At 44.0% G+C, this 26,012-nt stretch overlaps 1 protein-coding gene across 1 annotated transcript in view; it reads left to right on the plus strand.

The window, feature by feature from the left end:
- The first annotated feature begins 5,645 nt into the window (after positions 1-5,645).
- Positions 5,646-26,012, plus strand: part of LOC147026728 (scinderin-like) — a 67,337-nt gene continuing 46,970 nt past the window's right edge. The window contains exon 1 of the mRNA XM_085882478.1: positions 5,646-5,802. The gene's annotated coding sequence lies outside the window, so the exon portion shown is untranslated. The remainder of the gene's footprint in view (positions 5,803-26,012) is intronic.

Raw genomic sequence — 26,012 nt, forward strand, 5'->3', positions numbered from 1 at the left:
ATCTCCAAAGCCGCTCCAATGAAAATAATTTAAACTTGGCACATCTGAAGTACTCTCCATGGGAAACAAGTGATTTTTGATGACGTCGTAGGTGGCTTCGTTAGGACATCATAATTGCATATGTCGAACCCTTTATCCGATCAGTATGAAATTTTTTGAGAGTCATCAATGGCTAAATTGTATGGTGGAAAAAATTGATGACGTCATCAGTAATGTGGCTTGGCAGCCATATTGTTTCTAACACACAAACTTTCAAAAATCTTCTTCTCCGAAATGGCTGAACAGATTGCGGTGAAACTCTACAGGTATTATCGCCTATCCATGATGAACCAAAAGTTATCCACCTATGATGTCATAAGTCATGGTTTGGCAGCTATGATTTTTTTTGAAGCATAAGCCTTAAAAAATCTCCTCCAGAAAGGCTTGACAGATCAAGGGGAACGTTAACCCACATGTTCCCCAATCCTTGGGGATAGCAGGGTGTTCATGAATTATTAATGAGTCACATGGTTTGGCAACTATATTGCTTTGAACGAAAATCTTTTAAAAATTATTTCTCTTGAACCGCTTCTCTAATCAACATGAAACTTTACAATTATGATCTGGTGGTCATGGGCAATGTATGTTTTATATTTCAATCTGATCGGATGCATGGTCTGGCAGCCAGAATTATTTAGTATTCTGAAACTGGGTTCAAGGGATTTAAATCAAACTTGGTACAAGTCCGTATAATGATGTAATAATGTTGGCGGAGGCATATCTGGCAACATCGCGACGTCGAAGAGTGCCCTTCTAGTTATATATAAATAGGATAGAGTTCTAATTCTAACAATAGTTCTAATTCAAGAAAGAAAGAATTGTTTACAACAGATTATATGGTTTTCTTGCTCAAAATTATTAACGAAATTTCGATCAATATTGGTTTAGAAAGCTGCACCAACAGATTTAGCACTTGCACAATGACAGGGTATGATAGAGTTACGAGTACCTTGGCCAATCATCAACATGTCATTGGTGTTTTTATGGATCTTAGCATGGCATTTGATGCCCTTGATCACACTATCCTTTTATGGTTTTATGGAGTCAGAGAGATTGCTCTTAATTGGTTTATAAATTATTTGTCAAATCGAAAGCAATACACATGTTATAATTTCACTTTCTCAAAACCTTACTTATAAAATGTGGAGTTCCCAAAGATCCAGTTTCGGCCCCCTTCTGTTTTTAATGTTTTTTTCGAATGATATCTAAAATACATTCAGTCTATTCAAGCCTGGTGTTGGCTTCACAGCTGGCTTCAGATATTCAGGTCTTGAGTCCAAGCCTCTGTCAGCCTTTGAATTCACATCAGGTGGGGTTGGACTCAGCCTGTCATCCTTCCAAGGTCAGTGAAATGAGTACCAGTGTACTGGTAATAGAGGGTACTGCATCAGCGGCACAGCCGTGCTCCCAGAAAATGATGCATCCAGTAGCCACAGGCTGCACATGATAACTAGGTATCCACTCTATTACAATATACTATTGTTGTAGACAATATAAATCTCTTTTGTTCCCACTCAATTTTTTCCACCCTTATCAGAATCCGAAATACTGAGCTAACAAAACTTTCTCCTTGGTTAATAAATAACTAGCAGGTGTACCAGACTTGTGCTGGACAGGGACAGAATTATGTTTCAGCCTGATTTCATGTGAGTTTCCTTTTTTATCAACCCTAAGTCACCTGAGAATCGAGCAGGGAATTCATCCTGTATTTCATTTTGTGTACCAGTACAAGGAGAATGAATATGTACTTATGATTGGGGAGTCCTCTGTTCAACACAGCTGATTGTAGGTCCATCTGAGGTCGCAGCAAAACACGTAAGTGTTTTACAATGGACGTTGATACCCAGACTCTGAATCAGGTATTTACACTGGACCCCGTGTGTAAATACCTGGACCTCAGGTGTGCGTTGGACCTCAGAATTTAGTCCTGGTCCTGATATGGCTGCTGAGGAAATATCTCAATGGATTCTCACTGGTGTGGACATTTATATTCCCTCACATATCGATCAAGTTAAGGTTCATTCCCATCCATGGTTCACTCGAGCTTGTGCATCAGCAATTTCTCATTGCAACCATTATTTTAAGCAGTACCATGTGCAACGGTCTCTGGAGTCCAAATGTCTGTTCTGCAAACAAGTAACCTCTGTAAAAGAGTTCTTGAGGATGCGAAGCAGCAATATGCAGCTACTGTAGCCGATTCCATTGTGACCCAGCAACTTGGCTCTCGGGACTTTTGGTGGATTGCCAGCGGTGTACTCAATCACAATAAATCTTCTGTACCTCCTCCTTTTCATGGACCTGAGGTTGTTGTATCACCTCTGGATAAGGTTAACCTCTTTTCAAATCGCTTTGTTTCTAATTCTACCCTCAATGATCAGGGACATCCTCTTCCTGATTTTCCATCTCGTCCAGACTCTGATATTCCTGTTCCATTTATCATTCCAAAGAAGGTTGCCAGAATTATTCGTACTCTAGATGCCTTGAAAGCGACTGGTCCTGATGGAATCCCTTTGATTGTATTAAAGATGTATTGTCCTGAACTGTCATCGATTCTTGCCAAGATATACAACCTGTGCTTGTCTGCTTCGGTGTTTCCTTCATCCTGGAAAGTGGTTTCTGTTGTCCCTATTTTCAAGGTTGCTGGTGAGCATTCTGAGCTAAGTATCTATCACACCATCAGGCTGCATCCTGTAATAAGTAATGTATTTTAAAATGCTTCATCGATGAACAACTTCTCAGCCATCTGGAGGACAATTAATTTCTCACCTACTGCCAGTATGGCTTTTGCAATTCTCACTCAACTGGTGATCTGATATCCTTAATTACAGATCATTTCAACAGGGCATTGGAGCTCAAGGGTGAAGCTCGATTAGTTGCTTTGAATATCTCGAAAACTTTTGATAAAGTGTGGCACAAGTGTCTGCTCCACAAGCTTCAGTCGTATGGTGTATCTGGAGAGATGTATTCAATCATTTTGGATTTCATGATAAATTGCAAGATGAAGGTTGTACTTGAGGGTCAATGTTCTCCTTACCTACCTGCTCCATCAATTCTGGTGTTCCACAGGGCTTTGTCCTTGGTTCCACTCTGTTCCTTGTTTATATTAATGATCTTCTTGATAATGTTGTTTCTCAGCTCACCATGCATGCTGATGACTCATCACTTTACTGTACATATGCTGATTCACTCAACACTATTCATAATGAGGTTGGAGTTTTGCTCGACAATGATTTACAGAATGTGTTCCTATCGTGTGCTGCCTTTTTGGCTGCTGGTTGCATCATTGGTTAGGGGTGCGTCTATACCGCTGATGCAGTATCAGCGGCATAGACGCTGACGTCTGACGTCTATACCCCTATTACCAGTATACTGGTGCTCATTTCGCCAACCTTGGAAGGATGACAGGCTGAGGCAACCCCCTAGTGTTAATTCAGTGGCCAACGGGGTTTGAACTCAGGACCCTAGGATCCAAAGCCACCACCCTAACCGCTAAGCCAACACCAGGCTACAATAGAGAATGTGTTGAATGGAAGGCATGACTGGCTAGTAACCTTCAATGCAAAGAAAACTAAATTGTTGTCCATCTCTCATTCCAGAAACAGGTACTTCCCTTCTGTGCACGTGGGGGTCTTCAACCCGAACAGAATCATTTGAGCTTTGGCTTCTTGATCTGGACATCTCCTCTAACTTCCGTTGGGATAAGTACAATTCTGGAATTGCTAAGATTGCTTCCGAGCGAGTTGGTTGTTTTCTATCGAGCACAGAGGTATTTACCTCCTGGTGCTGTTTTTCATCCGTATATGACAACTATAGTCTTGTCATGGAGTACTGTTGCTACATTTAGGCTGGAGCACCAGCCTGCCACTTATCTTCACATGATAGGCTCCAGAAACGTGTAGTGAACCCTGTTTGGTGCGGAGATGGGTTCAACTCTTCAACTGCTCTCTCACCGCAGGTCAGTTGCCACTCTTAGTCTTTTCTACAGATATTTTAATGGAAAATGTTCTGCTGGACTTTCTGACTTGGTTCCTCCTGTACGAGTGTTCGGAAGCAAGACTCGGTTTGAGATCTCTGGAGACCCATGTACTATAGCTGATCCAAAGTGCAGAACGAAAGGCAATGCAGATACTTTTATCCCTCATGCTGTCTCACTTTGTAATTCACTACCTGTAACGTGCTTCCCGTTATCTTACAATCTACCCAGCTTTAAGAGGAATCTCAATTCCTACTTCCTACATCTTTGACGTTCCATCTCATTTCGCATGACTTCTGCTACTTCCTGTGTCTTGGATGTTTTTTGGTATTTTTCTCTTTCTTTTATTTTTCTTTTGCTTTATCCTTATATTTATCTAACCTTCTATTAGCCCCTTACTTAGAATGGCGTTATGCCTTGTTTGGGGCGACTTCTATTAAAAAAGAAAAAGGTGTGTCTTTTAATTGTGCCTTTCTATTGTGATTTCAGTCCATGTATCGTTAAAACATGCTCATGATTGCCATTGTTAATACATGCCCTCGTTGATTGAATAACTATTGCTTTGTTGTGCTAATTGAATAAATGTACTTGCCGAACTGTTAAACTTTTCCAACGTGCTTGCTTTTGTCCTTTCCTCCATTGCCTCAATATAGCGTGTAAGACCAGATATATGTGGAATTCTGCCCCATTGATTGGCCCCACAATTAGCCAGTGCATACTCATGGTGGTTCCACTCAGCTGTACATAATAAATAGACGGGTGCGTGCTGAGGGTACGTGCCTCAATTGACATCGCCAAGCCACTAGAAAAGGTAACGCGTTTTAGAGCGAGGATCCTGCCAGGCTTGGCGGTATCAATCGGCATCCACAATTGCTTGACAACCCGACGGGCCGTGGACTTATCTGTGATACGGCGGCCCACAGGGCCAGAAGTCGGGAATAGTCCGAGAAGTTCCTGTCGTGGTGAACCCCGAACCGTGGTTCCGTAACAATATGAAGATAAGTAATGCATCCTTCAGTTTCCTGTGCAAATGAAGCAAAAAAACTTGGCAAAATCCAGCTAAACAATATCAACTGTCAAGTGTGAACCATTGTTACAGTCAAGTCATATCTTATCAATTTCAGAAGAGATGTCACACATGAGTTCCCCTTTCTAAATCCATGCTGTTCAGAACAGAACATGTAATTGTTATTCTCCATATGGGTTACCACAGTTTTTCCACTGAAGTGTTCCACCACTTTACAGATAACTAACAGTCACGAGATAAATCCTGCCCCAAGTCAGGCCTCAGCAGGCTCGGGCCTTGTTCCCATGCGGTGATTATAACTACTAAGTTTAGTGAATTTAGCCATTCGTGAACCAAGCATCTCCCCTGGTTTTTCATTTCCTGGATCAGCCTCTTGGCACTTCAGTTTCACCATAGTTCTCTGCAATTCACATTGTTTCACCACACCTCTAAACACATGGTCAATGTTCAAGGTTGTTATCCGTATCTCTTTTCAACACCAGGTAACAACGACACTGTGCTTTCGTGTCGTGGTTCATTGCACCGACACTTGTGGATCTTTATTATCATTATGAATCTTTTTCATCAACAATCGAACTTAAGTGTTACTTTCAGTCGAGCTGGTCTGTTTGGCATCTGGTAAATGTCAACGTGTAGTTTGGAGGAAGGGACGGAGGCGGGTTTGCGGCTGAAGGCGTGACCCGCTCTTGGAATAATAACCGCAGCCCTTTACTCCGGGCACTTCTGAATTTGGAGCTGCTTGGAACAACTCAACGAGAGAAGCGTGAGTATACGGTGATCGGTATACTTTGCATTCCAAGGGAAGAGGGTTCTCATGGCTGTCATTTTGTCCCCCTACCATCTTGCTCTGTCCCTGTATCCCCCAATGATCTCACTGTCGCTCCACCCAAGCAGCGTCCCTACATCTCAGCCCGTTTACGCGTCCGCTTTTACGAATCTCGAGCTTCACGGGCTCAGTACAAAATGCAAAATGATATTCAAGCTTTGGGACTTATGAGCACTTAACAAAAGAAATGTGTTTCATGTCATTGAGCCGAGTGACGGCTGAAATATACGATGGGTGGAAGTGAAGTGAAGGGAGGGGTTGGGGGGAAGCAGTAGGAGAAGTGGGAAGATTTTACATTTTCAAGATATCTTACTGAACATTTTCAGAACCCTTTCCCAAGAATATAATTTCATCATTTGTACGCAGCAATAATTTTGGTGCAGCCACAGAATGAAGCTGCTGGGTGCAACATTTTCTGGGGGCATGACTGCGCCGCTGATGCAGTGCCTCTAATATCAGGACACTGGTGCTCAGTTCGCCGACCTCAGAAGAATGACAGGCTGAGTCGACCCTAACTGGTGTTAATTCAATGACCAACAGGGGCTCAAACTCAGGACCCAAAGATCTTAAGCCAGCCACCTTTGTTGAAATGTCAACAAAGTTCAACTGCTTTAAGAAAGGTCAATATTCAAATAATTCAACTTGTTAGTTAGGCTAAATAGTAACTTAAAAAAACAACAAATCGAGTAAAAACAGGTCGCTCAATTACAGCAACCTTCTCGTTATACCGGTTATACTTGCGTACTTTCATTTAACTTCAAGTTGTGTGCAGGTTTTTTTTTTTCCCTTTGAATATTTTCACGAGCCTGACGCAATTGGAGGTTTGCAAACGCATTCGGACGTGAAATTCTCCTGTCGTTAATACAAATGACTGATGGAATCAATCAGGTATGTGTGCTGAGCGCCGTGGGAAGCAAATGAAAGCTGACGTTTCATGAGTTAACCCAACGAACGCCCTTTTATCCTCGAGGAAGGGTTCACGTCCGAAATGTCAGCTTGTCTTTGCTTCCCTCGGCGGTTAGCATACATACATCGATCAACGTCCGATCTTGATTCCATCATTTGTTATACCCGTCTCATAACAAAGAGAGACACCGTAGCCTTCACAAGCAAGACAAGTTCTCCATGGAAACAAAAGCGATTGTTTGAAATAGATTATCGACAAATATAAAACATTAGCAGAGGTACCTGCACCTTGTGCGGAAGGAATTTAGAGTATAGATATAAGAAGATGATTTGTAATACTGCCTACCACCGGGGTAGTGCTTTACGATACACATTTACGGAGAGAGAATTGGGGTCTTCCCTATAATTATTTTTCCCTACAAAAGATAGAAATGCTAAGTGCTTGCCTTAACAATATTATGCAGAAATCTTCATACAAACTAATCATGGCATCTACAAAATACAGCACTTTGAAGTCTCTATACATTATTGTGGAGTTGGCAACTCGAGTTGGCGACTTGGATTCGAGTCGCACTCGAATCACAACATTTTGCGACCCGAGACTTGAAACTTGGTGTCTGGGGACTTGCAACTTGCTTGCAACTTCCATGCGACTTGAGTTTATAATGACTTGTTCACAATATTTGGGAAACAATCATTAAAATAAACATCAAATTAAAATGGGGTTTAAAATATATGCAAAATGATTCTCCGTCGTGGGTGTGCCAGTAGTCTGGGATCCAAGGGCCAAAAATGTGCAAAATAACACTTTTGATGTGACACCCCTGCTGTAAAATTTTTGGCACTTGAATCATGTTTATGGGGGTGTAGGACATCAGAAAAGTGACTTTGACAAGTTAGATCGGATTGTGGAACTTCTCCAGGGACGATTTTTTTTAACTTCAGCCGGCAAATCCCAATATCGAAAAAACTAGGGGTAGGGGAAATGCAAATCCCTGTATCTCTTGAACCCTGCATCTCACAGTAACAAACTCCCACTCCTTCTTTTTGGTAGAATGTCAGCTTTCAAATGATATATAACAAAATTTGATTGGATGATCTCTGGGGTCAGGGGAGGTCAAAAGGTCACAGAAAGTAGGTCATGCTGAAAATCTTGGCCTTACATTAAACAAATTGTAATTTTGCTGCTATGAGAATTTTATTATGAAAACCCTTGGCATAATTGTGTCCTATATATGCCTCTGATGCTTTTTTAAAAAAGGAAGGTTATGATTAAATGGAATTTTGCCACTCTATTTAGTGCTATTTCTTAAGCTATTTGTGGAAAAAACGACAACCGAAAACCCAAAATCTTGGTTTTGGATACCATAAGATTTTTTCACAGTAATTGATAATGTGGCCTAAAACTTTGTACAACACAATATCCAAACATATGAATGCATTGGTAAAACAATGTTACAGTCATTGTCTATTCCATACAGCATGAGCCCCAACTTCGGGGGGGGGGGCAGGTAAGTGTCCGGCAATTACTGTGTTGTAACTGTGATACAATTGTGGTAGAAGTGTGATTGCTTTTCGCATCCATGTATTCCCTGCAAATTTGTGAGATAGTCATGGACTTCTGACTGTAGGGAACAGACACTAACTCTTATACTAACCATTGAATGGATTATATAAAGTATGGGCTATAAGCTGGAAATTCTGTACGTCATACATGTACTTGCAAAGTCTGATTCATTCTCAGCCACGAAAAAGTACTATGTTATGGAGTACGACACATGGTAAACTGAGGATGAAAAGTTTATTCATCACCATCACTGTCTTCACCCATTAACCGTCCACACTTATCTTGGTCCCCATTGCAGGCGCATGCTGTGATGCATGACACACCCACTTTTTCACATGGGCAGTTCCTCAGACAGCTCGGCGTTTTCTTGCATTTGCAGAAAGACAATTTCGCAATGGCAGGTTTTGATGACTTTTTCTTCATGATTGGAAGCAACCTGTCATCGTCCACATACCAACCAGATTTATCAGGTGGAAGGACTGGGTTGGCAAGTGTGGCCTGTTTGTACAGGCTGATCTGGCAGAGAGACCTTAGAACGTGACGGTGAAACGCGTCTTCAGTTGGAGGCAGAGATCGCAGATCCCTTTTGCTAGAAGCAAATAAATGAGCACAGAGTTTATCTAAGGACGAATAGTCTCCTCTGCCATAAAGATCATAAAAAAAAAGCTGCGAGCTTCACTGGTCAACTCATCATTCTGGCCTGAATCAGTGAGGACAAAACTCGAAAATGCTGGCGTTTTGCCTACATGTTGTAGTGCAACTGTTGCTGCCCTCTTTTTGCCCCGTCTGAATGGATAGCTGTCTGAATCGCGGCCTGACAAGACATAACAAGTAAGCAAGGTGTCGGTTAACTGCAAAGGGTCCTTATCCACAGCTTCACCCAGTGACTTCACCAAGTCATGAACCGGGAGGAAGAAGTCATTTTTTTCCACCCATAGCTGTTTGATATTCATTAGCCTGGGAAAGTGGTACAATGATAGCAGTATAATGCCCGTGTCAGTCGCCTGAATGATCACAACACTTTCATCGGGACAGTTCGCTATATGTGCAAAAATTCTAGTGTCTGCTTCCTCATGGGAAGGACAGTGCAGCTCACGAACGGCAGTTGCTCCATTCTTTGTGACACGTGTCGCATCTGGTGAAATTCCTAGTACCAGACTGAAGCCATCAATCAAAGAGGCAATTGACCAACATGATGAGAGATATGACAGTAGATTTTCCTTGTTGCATGGGTTTGACAGGAATCCTTTCCATGCAGGAATGGCCAGAGTGTCCGCAGGACCATACTCGGGTGAGCTCACATCCATTTCCCATCTGTGGCGTTTGTCCCCCTTTAGACTCTGCAGGCCAAAGTCATACCTATCACCAATGAAGTGTACCTCCTGACAGTTTACAGGTTTCATACTCGTGATTTTACTCTTGTACCTCTCTTGAAGTTGCCCGAATGTACTCGCACCTCGAGTCTGAAAACGTTGGATGAATGCCATCGCATCAATAAGATAAACTAACTGTGATGCACAACCGATGGGCAATTCCTTCAAAGTTACCCATGAATCAGAAACCTTATCCTGTAGTGTCACTATAAAGTCTGATTTGGTTCCTTTCTGCATGGTATATTCATCCCTGTCTGGTTCAAACAGAGATGGTGGGTATTCCAGCCATTCATAACTGAACGCATCAATCCTTGCTTCATCACTTTGATCCTGTGTGAAACAAAGAGCCCTTGTAATTCCACTTTCCTCAGATAGTACTTGTTTGACCTTGTCTTGCTTCTTCTTTCCTTTTTTTCTGCTGTGTTGCAAATGTTGTGATCTTGGACACACTGATTTTGTCAGGATTGGTAGAACTGGCAAGTTTTATTGATTCTACCCCACGTTGCTTTGCTTCTAGCAGTTCCGGTGAGGTAAGTGTTTCTCCTGTAGAAATATTGATCAGCTTGTCAGTCCCAACATCATCTGAAAATGGGTTTCTCATTTTTTCTGTTACCGTCAACTTGATTTTCATCACTTTGTCTGTGTCATCTTTGGTCATTTTGTCATGATGGTCTGACTGTGGACAGTCTATGTGGACCATTTCTTTGACATACTCTGATACAGAAGTCAAAATTGGCAATGTTTTGATATACTTCTCACGGGTAGCCTCATCGTGAGTTATTCCTTTGAACAGACTTGTCTTGCCCTCTTTATTGTATGTTTGTTCCAATGCTAAATCAGTCCAAACTCCATTGAAACCTCCCTCTGTTACATGGACACTAAAGTTCCCTGCCTCAAATGCCTGGTGCACTTGCGGCGCTGACTGAGGGAGGTTGTTCATCTCATTCAAATATATTGGCAGGCAAGACATGTATTTACTGTGATCTGAGGATACAGTGTATGGCAACATGTTTTGGGCCTCTTGCGAATGCTGCTTCCACAAGCCAACCCTCTCGGCATGGACGTATCGCTTGATTATGAGAACCATTTCGATGTACATGTTCCAAAATCTAGCTGTCATGCCCAGTGTGCGCTCGAAACCCTCCAAAGGTTTTCTCGTGTTGCCAGATGTCTCAAGACCTCATCCACAAATTCCAAAACTTTCTGCTTGTGTTTCATATCAAACGCATTTCTCAGATTTCCCAGCGATGACGACACTACAGAAAGGGCTTCAACATCATTTTCTTTGGCCAGCCATCTCTCAAAGGACTCCCACTTGAGCATGAACATTGCTTCACAGACCCATGAATGGTACCTTACCATCTTGTAATAGTCCTTTCCGCCTATTACTTTGTTAGCTATGCCTCTCCCTCAGGTGTCACTTGAAACCAGTAGGTCTTCGATGCCACTCTCCTTCATGAAAAAGCCGATGGAGCCCAGGAAGTTTTGTGCAATGTGGAAACCTCCCAAGCGTACTATGACATCCTTGTATTTCTCCGGTTCTTTTACTACCAAGCCCTTTATTATATCGTAGATTGCTTGGTCACAAGTGATGACCGTTTTTGGCTGCCTAAGCTTAAGGCTCACTGACATGAAGTAATCCAATGAGGTTTTGACAACATCAGGACTTGTGGGAGTTTTGGGATACAGTGGGCCATAACCAATTGTTGTTTTTGGCGCTTCTTGCCCAGCACTAAGTTCGAAGAAACTGTTCCAAGTTGGAGAAGAAATAGACACGCTATCTTCTACAATGGTCATCATTTGGGTTGGAAACATCCGTAAAAGAAACCAAACGATGTTTTCATCAGCCAGAGTGCCGCTTTCTTTGTCGTCACCCTGACAGATTTCAATACCATGCAATGATCTGGCTTGTTTTCTGTCCTTCAATGCAAGATTACTGTCCACAGGGACAAACTTTTCTGGTGCATTGATAGTTAATTGCCTTGTTTTTTTTGACTAGAACCATTCCAGCCTGCTCAACGTCAGGTCTTTCTCGGTACTGGTAAATGATATTGGTAGTGACATCAAGGCTGCCACTATCCTCTGTGTCAGAATGGAAATTTAAGTTGTCTAGTGCATACTGTGTAAAATGCCCAGGAATAATGTTAGTTGGGATGAATATTCCTTCCCTCTCTTCTCTCTCAGAAATATCATTTGCCACTGTTGTGAGGTATCGTTGGGTGGTGGCATAACTAATGCCATTTCCAAATCTGTTCATCATTGTTATTAGGTTTTTGCTCCGTGCTTGTTTAAGAATATGAAGACCAACCCTAATGTGTTTTGGGAGTGGCTGGTTGCTTAGGTATCCCATAACATGCTGCGCCAAGTTCAGAACTTTCTCATTTTCGTCTTCAGGAATCTGAACCTTTCCCCCTTCATCTGTAGTTTCATTACAGTTTGTGATCAACCATGCCAAATGATTATACAAATCTACAGGAACTTGATTAGATGCCTCTTTGTAAGAAATCGGAATTGCAGTTCCCTGAACTTGAGGCACCCTTTTTGCAGCCTGTTTTATTTCCATCTGCAAGTGCTTTGCCAGAGGATATGAACTACCTCATACATTTGTAATAAAATTGTCATCATCATCTGGCAAAAGTTGGCATTCGTCAACTTCAGCCTGGAGCCCCACATCTCATCACAAAGTTCCTTGGTGGTCAAAGAAGAGGAACAAATTAGAGTTCCATTGTTCAAAGTAATGAGCTGAATGTCGGCGCCAAAATGATCCAAAAATCGTTTTGTCAACCTATCAGTTCGATAAGGCCGCTGTGCAGTATTACCACGCTGCTTCGACATTTCATCATACCATTTTGAAAGGTGGCGAGTGTAATAGATATTCGGCGTCGGCGAAAGGTGGCGAATAAAAGGTGGCGAATAAAAGGTGGCGAATAAAAGGTGGCGAATAAAAGGTGGCGATGGTGTCAATCATAAGTCCTGATGTAACCTCAGACAGAAGTGTTTGAAACACCTGGTCATGCAAACTTGGGTCTCGACTTTTATTTTCAGTTTTGCTACGTTCACTCATAAACTTGTTCATGCACCTCACATGATAGCAGAAATAATTTGCAATTAAGTGAAGGCACTGGTCACCAAAACCATCAATTTTGAATAGAATATCCTTGTTATCAAGTTCCTTTGCCTTTTTATGAATTGATTTCTGTCTCTCTATTGTACTAACTAGTATCAATGTTCTGTCCCCTTTTGAATCACGTTCCTTTTCACACAGAAAACACAGTTTTTAAAGTCTTTTTGAAATCCATGGAACTTGTTCTGTCTCCTTTACTGGCTCCCTCTGAAGTTTCCCCACAACCTTGCTCATCCTTTGCCCATTTAGCAGAAATTACATCATCAAGGGACCATTTGTGTGTATACCCACTGCGACACTTTACATGGTGTGGTGTAGCGGGCCTGCGGGGGCAGGGCATGATGTGGAGGAGTGGTCGGCGTGATCATGTGCGTGCAAGGGATATAGGAGTGCGCGCCGCCTGAGGCGTTGTAGTCGCTGTGGCTTGTAGAGTGCATGGAGTATGTAATAAAGGGGAGTTACGGGCAACGTACGCTCACGCTCCCGCTCGTGCAACAAAGCCGGGTTGGACTGTTCCCCCGCTCGTGTCTGCCTTCGAAGCACCACTATCACGACACTACTGTTTGGCGACGAGGCTGTTTGGATCGGCGTGTGCAGGGTGGTTGGGTTCGGATCGGCAGCGAGTAACTCGGCGCACCCCGCGCGGTTCGAGGTTCCGGAGGAGCGCATCGCGAAGAGCGTGTCGCAGGTTCACACGCCGCGCGCACAGGCTCCGGAGCCAGGAGGCTCGCCAGCACGGCCAGCTCAGGCATGACAGGAAGTCGGGGCACGGCGCACGGACGCGTGCCCGCCTTCGTCGGAGTCGACTTCGAATTGTTTTCTGAACAGTTGGGCTGCTATTGCCACGGTCACGTCGAGTGGACAACGGCCGCGCTTGGAGTTTGTTTTATTAATGCTTGGCAAATCTCGGGAATGGTTTCTGCGAGGTCACGGCTAAAGAACGAGGACATGCAGTTCAGCTCGGACGCGGCGTCGGACGTCGCGCAAGCTCTGAGGAATGTCCAGGGTCTCGATGGTCGGTGCACAGCAGATGATCCGGAGGTCGGCGTGATGTTCCAGGCACGCACGACCGTGCGCACGGTCTTCGGCGCTGGTCGTGGCCGAGCGTTGCAATGCAGTCAATCGGACGGCGGTCTGAGCACTCGGGGACGTCTACGGTGTGTGTGCCGAGAGTCATCGCCCATCATAACGGTCATGGATGGCGGTGTACGAAGCGACCCTTGCGTCCCGGGTCAAGACCTACTGCCGGTACGGTGTTCGGTACATGGCGTACACTTTAACGCCCCGGGTCGAGTCTTGCAGCCTGGGTACAGAGATCCCAGCGACCCTGAATGGGAGATACTGCCGATGTTAAACCTGCCTTCAATTGGTCCGGAGGTGACAAGATCAATGGCAGGGGAGGTTGAGGTGACCGGGGCACTGATTCTGCCCATGTTGAGCCTGGTTTCAGTTGGTCCGACGGTGGCAGGACCAATGCCAATGGAGGTCGAAGTGATCGGGGCACTGATCGGGTGTCGAGTTGAGTCCGCTCGTGCTACCCTCGCATCGCACGCGTATGCCGATGAAGCGCTGCCGGCGGTTGGCGGGGCACATGTCTTGGTTGCCCAGCGGGGTCAGCGGGTTGCGCTCCCGCGGTTCGTGGTGCGAGGGGAGGGGCTCGCAGTTCCTGTTTCGGAGTTCGTACCTCCAGGTGCACCTGTGCCTCCCTCGGGGCACGTACCTCCGTGTGGGCCCAGGCCTCCCTCGAGATGCGAGGGTGAGGTTCCGGCGACAGGGGCCGCGACGATGCAACGTGAGCTGCCGTTCATTGCTTCCTGCAACGTTGATGTGCGGTTCAGGAGCAACGGGAGCCGTGCCAGCTCTCGCGATGAGCTCTCGCGCTTCGGCTGCGCTCATGATGTTCGCGTCGCGTTCAAGAAGTTCGCGGATCGCGACTGTCGACGACAAGCAGGTCATCGCAACGTCGCGACGACAGCCGGGAGACGGACACGTGATGTGGTTCATGGGTTGCTGTTCATTGCGTATTTGATTTTCATTGCTCAAGTGATGCAGTTTAACGTTGTTGAAATAAATGCCGACAGTTCATGTGTGAGAATATGTTTGGCTGGCATCAATCGATGGGATTTTCGTTATAATCAATGTGATGTGAAGGCTTTGGGAAAAATCATGGCAAATAAAGAGGTTTATTGGCCTCCCGCTGCCACGGGCCACGGGTTGTTGCTTTGTCATGTGCGGGGATGTTATCGGAAGAATGCGCTGTACGAAAAAAGGAGTTTGCAATTGCACAGATGATGTTCTTATTGATTTATGACGAGCCTGGGTTTGATGTGTGGTTTGTATGGAATTGCTACCGTCTAATTGTTGTGTGGGTCTCAGAGATCGACTCGGAGCCGGGGCTGGTTCGCTGTTCAGCATTACCCCCACCTCTGATTTCGGCAAGGTCAGACGTGCCTGGCGCCTGGGGCGCAACTCTCTGTTCTTGCCCGAGGCCGTTTGGACGTGCGTTGGAATCTCAACTGATTGTAGTGCGTGGGTTGTTATGGGGTATTTGTTGCGTCCAGCCGACGGCGCTGTTCAGCGTCCCCACCCAAGGTCAGTCAGGTTTGGCAGTGGCGCCACAGTTTCCAGACAGCGGCCTTCCGGCCTCGGAGTGTTTATCTGCGTCAGGTCTGGCTGGGGGAGATGTGCCGCCTTGTCGGCCGGAGGCGTTTGATGGTGCCGGGGGAGGTTTGCTCGGGAGGTTGCCACGACCTCGCCGGAGGGCGTGTAAGCATGAGCCGCCTGGGGGCGCTTTTGCTGCATAGTGATGCTGTGCTTCTTGCCTTGCTTCTTGATATCTGTAACGCGGTCAGGGTTTTGTGGGTTCATTGTGCAACTCAGTCTTCGGAACCTGGCCGTTGCAGCTCCACTCGCTCGCATCGACACGTTATATGGTGTGATGTGCCTATGCTTTTTCTTTTTAAGGCGATTATCGTTTTTGGTACCTTATCTGCTTTTATATCGTGGTATCCTATGCTGCTTCTGGTTATTATGATGATGGTCATTTAATAATCATAGTTTTAGGAGGGAGGAGTGTGGTGTAGCGGGCCTGCGGGGGCAGGGCATGATGTGGAGGAGTGGTCGGCCTGATCACGTGCGTGCAAGGGATATAGGAGTGCGCGCCGCCTGAGGCGTTGTAGTGGGTGCTGTAGTCGCTGTGGCTTGTAGAGTGCATGGAGTACGTAATAAAGGGGAGTTGCGGGCAACGTACGCTCACGCTCCCGCTCGTGCAACAAAGCCAGGTTGGACTGTTCCCCCGCTCGTGTCTGCCTTCGAAGCACCACTATCACGACACTACACATGGCACAGAGGATTTTTTGACAGGAAATCATCTGCGTCCTGAAGGTCACCCCACAGTCTTTGATGCACCTCGTCTTTCCTGATTTTGACAGCATTCTTACATGTTTGCAGCCCTCCTTCAAATTCCATGCTTTGCTTCTTGAAAGTCCCTGTAATGTCCATCTTGTTTACCCAGTATTCCCCACCCCATCCTTCTCCCTTCCACAGATCTCCTAATGTCTCTGTTCTCCACTGTTTTGTCCTTCCCACTCCCTCCCCTCCTGTCTCATGCCCCCCCTTGATGTGCGTTGTGTGTTAGCTCTCATACGAGCCTCGACAAGGTATACAAAAACAAATTTAAAAAAAACCTCTTTTGGTTCGCTTGTACAGAGACCCCTTGTCATCACATACTGTTTGGCAGACCAAACATTTTGAAAAGTCATTTTCGATCAGAAAAGTCCTTTTTCCTTTACCTTACACTGTTATTACATGCTCCATTCTTTAATATGAGGGCCGTACCTGTGTGAAAAAAGGCGAAAACATCATTAGGTTATGGTAGATATAGGGGGAAGCATGAATGATAACTAACATATTAATTTTACACGAATATAATTAATTACGAAAATACAGAATTTTGTGGATTTCTGAAAAAAATGACCCCCCAAATACACTGAAAATAAAGAGGCAAAATGTTTCTCAGTCCTAACCTTCCTTTCTCAAAAACATCAGGGGGATGTAAAGAACACAGTAATATCAAGGATTGCTTTATCATAACACTATAAGGCAGCAAAATTACAATTTGTTTAATGCAAGGCCTAGATTTTCAGCATGACCTACTTTCTGTGACCTTTTGACCTCCCCTGACCCCAGAGGTCATCCAATCAAATTTTGTTATATATCATTTGAAAGCTGACATTCTACCAAAAAGAATGAGTGGTAGTTTGTTACTGTGAGATGCAGGGTTCAAGACATACAGGGATTTGCATTTCCCCTACCCCTAGTTTTTTTTGATATTGGGATTTGCCGGCTGAAGTAGAAAAATCATCCCTGGAGAAGTAGCTCAATCCGATCCAACTTGCCAAAGTCACTTTTCTGGTGTCCTACACCCCTACAAACATGATTCAAGTGCCAAAAATTTTACAGCAGGGGTGTCACCTCAAAGTTGGATTTATGGGCCTTGGATCCCAGACTCCAGGTTCGGTCAATGACGACATTCACCTTGTCTGTGTACATATGCAGCGTGCCACAGCACTAAAGGCCGTCGGATTGCATTCCGTTCACCACTCAGGTTTAAAGGGAGTGTTCACTCTTCAAACAGCACACCATGTCCAAACAACAAGCAACAATATTACCTACGTGGCTATGTGTGAAAATTTTATTCAAATCATGAACATCATCCCGGAAAAAACTTGGCCCCTGATCGGTAACCCCGTGCACCTGATAAAAACATTATGCCATTAAATATGTCAGTTGACTTGGATTATTTGATCTTAATCAACGATAGTAAATTACATAATGACATCTATTTAAAAGGAAAAAAAACAAAAAAGTATGATATCTTAAAAGACAACAATTGAAGTTAACAAGTAATACTGTACGTTTCATTTTAACGTACGTAATAAAAATACAAGTAAATTATTAAAATCTCATTTTCCGTTCCACATTTACTGCTTTGGTTCTACGTGTAAACAATTTAAACACAAGCTCATGTTACTCACTAGTCTCATGTACATATGTTCAAGGCGGTACACTACATATGAGAAGTAAATTTAAGATAAAGTTATTTTTGCTGGGAACAAAGCAAAAAATGTCCACAAATACTTTGTTCACAAAAACTTTGAGTGAAACAGATTTTCAGAAGATACATTGCAATAAATCAATAAATAAAGCCCTGTGTCTTAATTCCTTGATAGATTGCATTGCGAAGGTAGAAGTAAATGGAAGACTTGACACAAGTTGAAGATTTAAGTAATGCTGCTGTGACTTGAGACTTGCCCACAAAGACTTGAGACTTGCTTGAGATTTAGCTCAAGTGACTTGTTGAGATCTCTGCATTATTCTGATTCATCATGTACATATGTATGCTTGCAGTGTTGGTGTGAGAAATTTCTGAGGATATCTTGAAGACTCAATAGCTCAGTGGGCTGTCACCGCATTAGTGATGAGGTCCTTAGGTTTGAGTCAGAATCTTTTAACCTGAGCCAAATGCAGGAAATGATTCCAGTTTATTAATATACAGCATATATGTATATATACACATATATACATACATATATATATATATATATATATATATATATATATATGAAAAATGAAGACCCACCCATATCTTTCACCTGTGAATGGAGGGAATAGCCAATCAGCTCTTACCTAATCAATTAAACACAGGTCGCTAGGATTATATAAATATACTAGATGACCCGTGAACCCGTTGTGACAGCGGTTGATAAAAAATCATTTCAAAAAAAACAAAAAACATAGCTCCAGCGAACTATACCGCTGAGGTTGTTTGCATTGATCAAATAGTCTTGAAGAGTACCTGACTGAATCGGGAATTGATTTTTTAATTTGTTTTGTTGTTGCCAGATTTGAACGAAACTTCATATTGTGTGTCAATGTGAAAAAAAAAACGGAGAAAAGAAAGTCGAAGAAATTATTGTGCGTAATCTTCCAAACACAATTTTCTTTATTAATGAACATGGAAGTATTAGATCAAAATGGCGATGTTTATCTTATGCTTAAAAATAAATCGCTCTTTGTCTACACTAAATGTTTGAGATTTTAAAATAAATCATTTCAAGAAAATCTGGCATCCGTTGAAGACAAAGTCTTCGATATACCCCACCATAGTAAAATATATATATTTTAAATCTGTAAACATCAAAAGGCACGAGTTCACCACTTGCTTGATATGCGTACCAAATTTCGTAAAGATATATTGAGGGGATTTGTAGTTAAGCTCCGGAAACGAAATGTGACGGACGGACAGACGGACGGAACCCATTTCTATATCCCCCGCTTCGTTGGTTGGCGGGGGATAAAAAAAAGATAGCTCCAGCGAACTATACCGCTGAAGTTGTTTGCATTGATCAAATTCTCCCGAAGAGTACTTGACTGAATCGGGAATTGATTTTTAAATAATTTTTTTCGTTGCCCGATTTGAACGAAACTTGATACTGTACATCACAGGAGAATGGTGAGTAAGGTGGGCAGAAATTTTTTGCGCTATCATGTACTGTTTTGGCTGTATTTCGGGAACATAGATACATACATACATACATACATACATACATACATACATACATTGTTACGAATTTTGCCGCCCGCCCAGCGTGCGAAAAGCCGCTTTAGCCAATGACGGTCGTCTCGCCCACCGGACGGACAATTCAGTTGCGACTTTCCGGAGCAACGCCGTAAACCAGTCACGGGTGTGCTCCAAGCGCACACCACGTCCTAGTCAACACTCAACCCGCGTGCGACAGGGTCAATCGCCGAATTATCGATATACCTAAGTATTCACGCGGGCAGACTACCGAGAGACCATACCTCAGCGAGGTCTGCTTAGACACGAACCGCTTAAGCGGTCCGTTCCGTTCTGGGATAACCGAGCGGGGTATTATCGCGAGACCTCGCTGGACCCAATTCTTTTATCGGCTATCAAAAAGCCCGCTATTATTCCGAGAGCAATACGGCGGTTCGATGGGGAAAGAGGACAACCGAATGGGTTAACATTCACACAAGGACATTTATTTATAATGCACACGTAAACAGGGATGCACGTATGCAGGTATGCAATCAATGGGGAAGGGGCAAGACACGAGCAAGGTAAAGCACTACAACTGTCTATGATTATTATTTACAAGCACTTCCACAGTTTTACTTGCAGGACACGGCGCCACAACATTCACACAAATAAATCAAGAAAAGACCCCCTCAGAAACAAGAGGGTCAGACTGGACCCGTAGGTCTGTATTACGTGGAACTTGGCGGACCGAAGGAGTCCCTCAGGACCGTTGCAGGTTATCTCCACCCTAGTGGTGCCATGATGGGGCGACCCGCGATGCTCTTTCCCCACGGCAGCTAGCGTAGCCGTGGTTGCGCCCAGGCCTCACCAGACGGCCGGGTGAGTAGGGCCTCAGCGGGCGATGCTCTGAGAGGAACGAACGGGTTTGGATGCTCTTTCAAAGTTGATGCTCTTTGTAAGAACCCGTCCGTTCCTCAGCGATGCTCGGACTGTCCCGAAACCCGCTCACCTCAGACCGCCTGGCGCTGGCTGGCGAGCTCTCTCCGGCTCTCCCTACATGAACGCCAGGTCTGCCCGGCACTGCAGGCTCAGCCACGCTCTCTGCCTCGCGCGTCCTCCGCTCCCCTGGACTTCGCCCCGCCTGTGTTCTTCCGGCTCCAGACTTCTCCGACCGCCTCCAGACTCCATCGACGATTCTCTCTCAAACTGGCGCTCCGCGCGCTGTTTTATAGGGTTGGTTAGACGAGATCTGACCTCCGCTCTCTGACCTCTGACCTCCACAGGCCCCGCCACTTTTTCTCCTGCGATCCGCTTTCCGAGGCGAAGCTTTTACAGAGCGGACGTGCGTGAAATCACCATTGCTTGCACTAACAACGAAACCCCCCGCGTCGGTTTGCAGCGACGCTGTTCGCTGGGGACTAGCTGCGGCTGGTGCAAAGATGGCGTCGCTTCAGGGATGAAGGTGAAGCGATGTTATGAAGCGATGAAGGTGGCCGACGCCCCACGGCACACACGCGCCAAATGACCCACCTTGTGACAATTCAAACACACGTTGCCTTTATACGGGCATGCACGGCGCAGGTGTCGACCTCCACATCCCAAGCATGTCCGCGGGGTCACCCCGCCGCACGCGTGGCCGCGCGGCGACGTCCGACCCGCATCGAAGGTCGTGCGCGCGTCCCGGGGTGCTCGCGACCCCGCGTGGCCGGTGATGGCTTGAACATCCCCGCGAGTCTGCTCAACCGCCATGTGTGCTTTCATTTTCTCCACAATGTCCCGAAATGCCAGCCCGTTATCCCGGGGCCTGTTCGGTGCCACTAAATCACCCAGCAGCCGATAATGCTCCAGCGAAAGCGAAGCAAGCAAGATTGACTTCTGCTTGCTCTCGTTGACCACATCGTTCGCGTGGAAATAGCATTCCAATTGCTCTGAAAACGATTCGAAGTCGTCCCCGTCGAAAACGGGCATAAGTCCGTATGATCCCATCTTCGTCAGCCAACTAGTGTGTACTAGGTGCGGTGGGACGCAAGAAGCACGCGGGCCACCATCTACTCCGCTTTATTGCGCGACCAGAAGCACAGTCCTACCACCCCTAGCGGGCGAGGCATGATATACGAAAACCCAATCACGTGATACAGCACAATGTCGTCGTTATGAAGGCGGTGTGGAGAGGGTGGTTGGTGGTTGATGTGGAGAAGGTGGTTGGTGGGTGGTGTGGTGAAGGTGGTTGGTGGGTGGCGTGGAGAAGGTGGTTGGTGGGTGGCGTGGTGAAGGTGGTTGGTGGGTGGCGTGGAGAAGGTGGTTGGTCGTTGGCGTTGTGGTTGGTCCAAAATAACGATAGTAAAGAAAAACGGCTAACTCAAAGATCACAGCCAGGGTGACACGTAATCTAACTAACTGACATACTGGGAAATCTAACTGAACACGGACTTATCGGCATAACTGAACTAAGGACCTATATGGTGTTCTGCGAATCTCCACAGCCGTAACAATATATATACAAGATGAGAGTTTTAATAATATATAGATTGACTCCTCCCATGTTGTTCTGGCCAAAGAGGCTGCGTAAAGCAACCATGAAAGGCTACCCAAGGTAAGCCTTTTGCTCTTTCAAACCCTCCCAGAGTTCCTCCATGCCTTTTTAGCTGTTAGTGTATTAGACCATATTAGACACACACACATGTGTATTTGACCGTTTAACAGCCTACATTCTGAATAATTAATATGGATAACCTTGGTTATTGCCTCTCCTCAGTAAATTGGAAATTACACACTTAACGGCAGGCTGTCCCATCAGCCAATGTTTGTTTAAGAACTAGTGATATCAATGCTGGTTGTTTGTTGAGTTTTTATGACCTTTCCATCCAATGCATGATGCAGAACCCAAATATAAGATGACAGTGAGTCAGGTAATATAAAATAACGATATCTTCCAGGTACATTGAAACAACTTGCTCAATATCTACAAGCGGCCATGCAGTCATCGTCTCATTACACAAGGCAGAGAAAAGAAGCAATGCTCAAAACATATTGGCAGTTTAATTATTACTTTTTGGACACATGGATGAGTGAAATAACATAAAGCAGATGGTTCACGACTTACAGGGGGTCAAAGGTGAACAGGGAGACAAAGACCACATAATTATCAGTGGATGAGTGTCAGAAACGAAAGGGAATGGGGATGAGAGACAGGGAGCCCAAAACATGTTCAGCATAAAAATATAACTGCATTTTTGGTAAAAAAAAAAAATGGATATAACCAATGACAAACTTGTTTGATCTTTACACGTTAGTGCAAAACAATAGCACTGTGTTTACAAACTGTCAAAAATTAATTCAATTGTCAAACATTCAATCAATTCTGAGAAGTGTAAAGGGCAGTATCTATCATATGCTCTTCTATTTGATCATCTTTCCTTCTTCATCTTTCACTCCCCCCCCCACCCCCATTGGGTTCTGTAAAACTGGGGTGTTATTATAATGAGTCATATAAAAGCCCTACAAAAATGACGGGTTGGAATTATTTTATTCTAAACATTCAGAGACTGGAAGATATGATATTTTGTAGCAAGAAGCATTATTTTATAACACTACATGTAGAAATGTTATCCTATTTTCTTTATCTTCTGGGACGTTTCATTTCGATGATACAGCCTTGTGAGCATGCCAAAGTCTGAAGCATCGGCCTTGCATAAGTGTGCTTATATCTTCTTTCCTTATTAGATATCCTATTTACATACGAGTAAATGAACGCTCGTTTTACTCTATGTGCGTTGCACATCATGTGCAGTGAATTACACCTCCCTCCACCTTGTATTTCTTGTTTGTTTGTTTGTTTTTAACATTCCTGTACACCACCCTTGATTCCTGGTTGCAAGTCACCGTCTACACTTCCAATCAAAGAGATGTAATTACTGTTCTATGAAAAATATTTTTAGAGTTTTTTCATCCTGACTTTCATCAGTTTGAAAGAATGGCCTTTAAAACCCGACTCAAAATCATCCTGATGAAGGGGAACAGACAAATACACAAACACACATTGTGTTTTCCAAAGGTAGATGCCAATCATTTGTAGCGTAGGTGATTATGTTAGTGTATGTAAATAACTGTACGCATGTGGTGTGTGCAGGTCATTTCACTCTCAGGTTGTTTTTTAAAAAACTTATCAACAGAAGGTTTCTTGAATGGGGAAATCTTCACGCCACCTTTAGAAAGGCCAGCTGGCCTGTGTGTTGTACCAAGCACAATCACCTTTTTTCTGGAAGTGTGCTATCATCGGCAGAGCGTGCAGAATGATCTGTTTTGACAATCCATGCATAACTTTATAAATATGTAACTTAAATTCTTTCAAAAATTTAAATAGTAAATCACTCAGTTACCTTTCCAGATCTGTTTGGTTGGATCAGCTAGGATTGTGTGTGGCAGACTGTAATCGGTCATAGTCCATGGAGGAATCTCAGTCTAATGGCGAGCATGGTTCCTGGTGCTCCAGGAGTGAAGGAGTCCCAACGATTTAATGTCACACTGCAAGAGCTTCTCTAACTATTGCTAAAGTTTAGGCAACCACAAAGTACCGTGTTTGTTTTATGAATAACAGAGCAGCAGACGATGAGTTCTTTACGGAAAAAAAAAACCTTTGAAAAAGAGAAATCTTTTTATTGTTGATCAAAATATAATTTACCACCCTCACACTTACACTGTAAATGTTAGAATGATACTAAATAACTAAACATGTGAAACACATATCATGTCGAAAAAGCCCATGTAAACTTTCCACCAATCATCAGTTCCACTGAAACCACTTCTGCCTTTTCTAGCCTCTTCGCTCTCCTCCCTTCTCCCTCCACAATCTTTTCCACCCACACTGACCATACGAAACATATACAGTAGTATGTTTAAAGTAATTTCTTGCTTTTTCTAAAGCGTAAATTGACACGTTTTTATAATGGACATTTTAAAATTTTCACTTTCAATGAGGCATACACCACCTCCAAAAGGCATCAAAAATTTCATCTTGTCGATCCCGAATCCATGTGCAGCCGCTGCTCCAGATAGCACACCAATGTTGGACTGGGGTATCGGCTTACCGACACTACCCACCAAATGACAGTTTATGAACTGTGCAATGTGCAAGTTTATGAACTGAACAATGAACGATGAGCACAATCCTGGACGGGTCACCACTCCAACACAGGATACTCAAATGTCTCAATCATCTCAACAAGCTGGTACTCAATTTTCCAACCTCAAAAGGATGACAGACTGAGTCAACCCCACTTGGTATGAATTCAACTGCCAAGCAGAATTTGAACTCAGGATCTTAAGATCCCAAGCCCATCACCCTAAGCATTAAGCTAACACCAGGCATACATTATCCACCCGGCAGCGCGCAGTTCGCAGCTGGCTCATAACACCCCCATTGTCACAATGATTCTAACCAACAGGATGTGCCTGGTGCTGGCACACACACACACACACACACACACACACACACACACACACACACACACACACACACACACACACACACACACACACACACACACACACACACACACACAATCTTGGCTGTGGTCCACACGAGCATATCTAGAGACAGCTGTATCCGCTTTGTAAGCTGGCATATAGGTGTAAGACTTTGCCTTTATGATGCAGTTTTGCAGAAACAGAGCCCACACCTCCACACACTCCACTCCTATACCAACGGTGACACACACATATACTAAATAGTTAATGGATCATAAACGTAATTATTGATGCTAACCTCAACCATAACCAAGATTGAAGGTGTGGGTGGTAGTTCAGGGGGTGGAGGAGATCTGTATAACGAAGGTAAATATTCTAGAAATCATAATATATATGAAATCATATTTGTATAAGTTGGCTTGTCGGTGTGTGTTTGTTTGAGTGTTTGACTTATAAGCATTCCTAAACCACATTAAAAAACAACATTCGTTGTCGTGGGAGAAGGGGGAAGGGAGATGACAAAGCTTCTCTATGTAAATGTGTGTTGTGTCGTGCCACACCCAGTGGGAGAGTGTGTTGCAAGTCCCAGTGGTTAATAGTATTATAATAGTATCTCTGTATGAAAACCTAATATAGAATTGAATACGACTTGGTCAAACTTGCATACGTGTTCCATATTTTATGCATGGCTAAACCACTGGATGAAACACATCGAAAAGTGAGGGTTAAAGTTTGGGTGTGCATGGGAACGTTCTACTAAGTTGGGATGGCTATAAACAAGCAAGGCTTGGAAGGCAATGACTGCTCAGTATAACCCTTGCCAAGAAACTTCGTCAGCAGTACAAACACTCTGTATGGTAAATGAAAATAAATATATAATGTATAAAAATCTTTCTAACCACTCACTGTAGTGTAGTAGATCATAGAAAAATCATGCAAATTATGATATAAGCATGAAATTTGGCATTTCTGTTCTGCAGGGCTTTCTGATCAAATCTGCCTGATTGGCCATTTGAAAATCCAAATTTTGAAAAATTTGGATTTTCAAATGGCCAATCAGGCAGATTTGATTATTATCCCCTGGAGAACAAATGTGCCAAATTTGTTTCTTGTATCATCATTTGCATGATTCCTCTCAAAAATTGCTGT

The sequence above is a fragment of the Eptatretus burgeri genome, chromosome 5 (genome assembly GCF_056783735.1).
Source record: "Eptatretus burgeri isolate ZD-2024b chromosome 5, Ebu_testis_v1, whole genome shotgun sequence".
Lineage (NCBI taxonomy): Eukaryota > Metazoa > Chordata > Myxini > Myxiniformes > Myxinidae > Eptatretus > Eptatretus burgeri.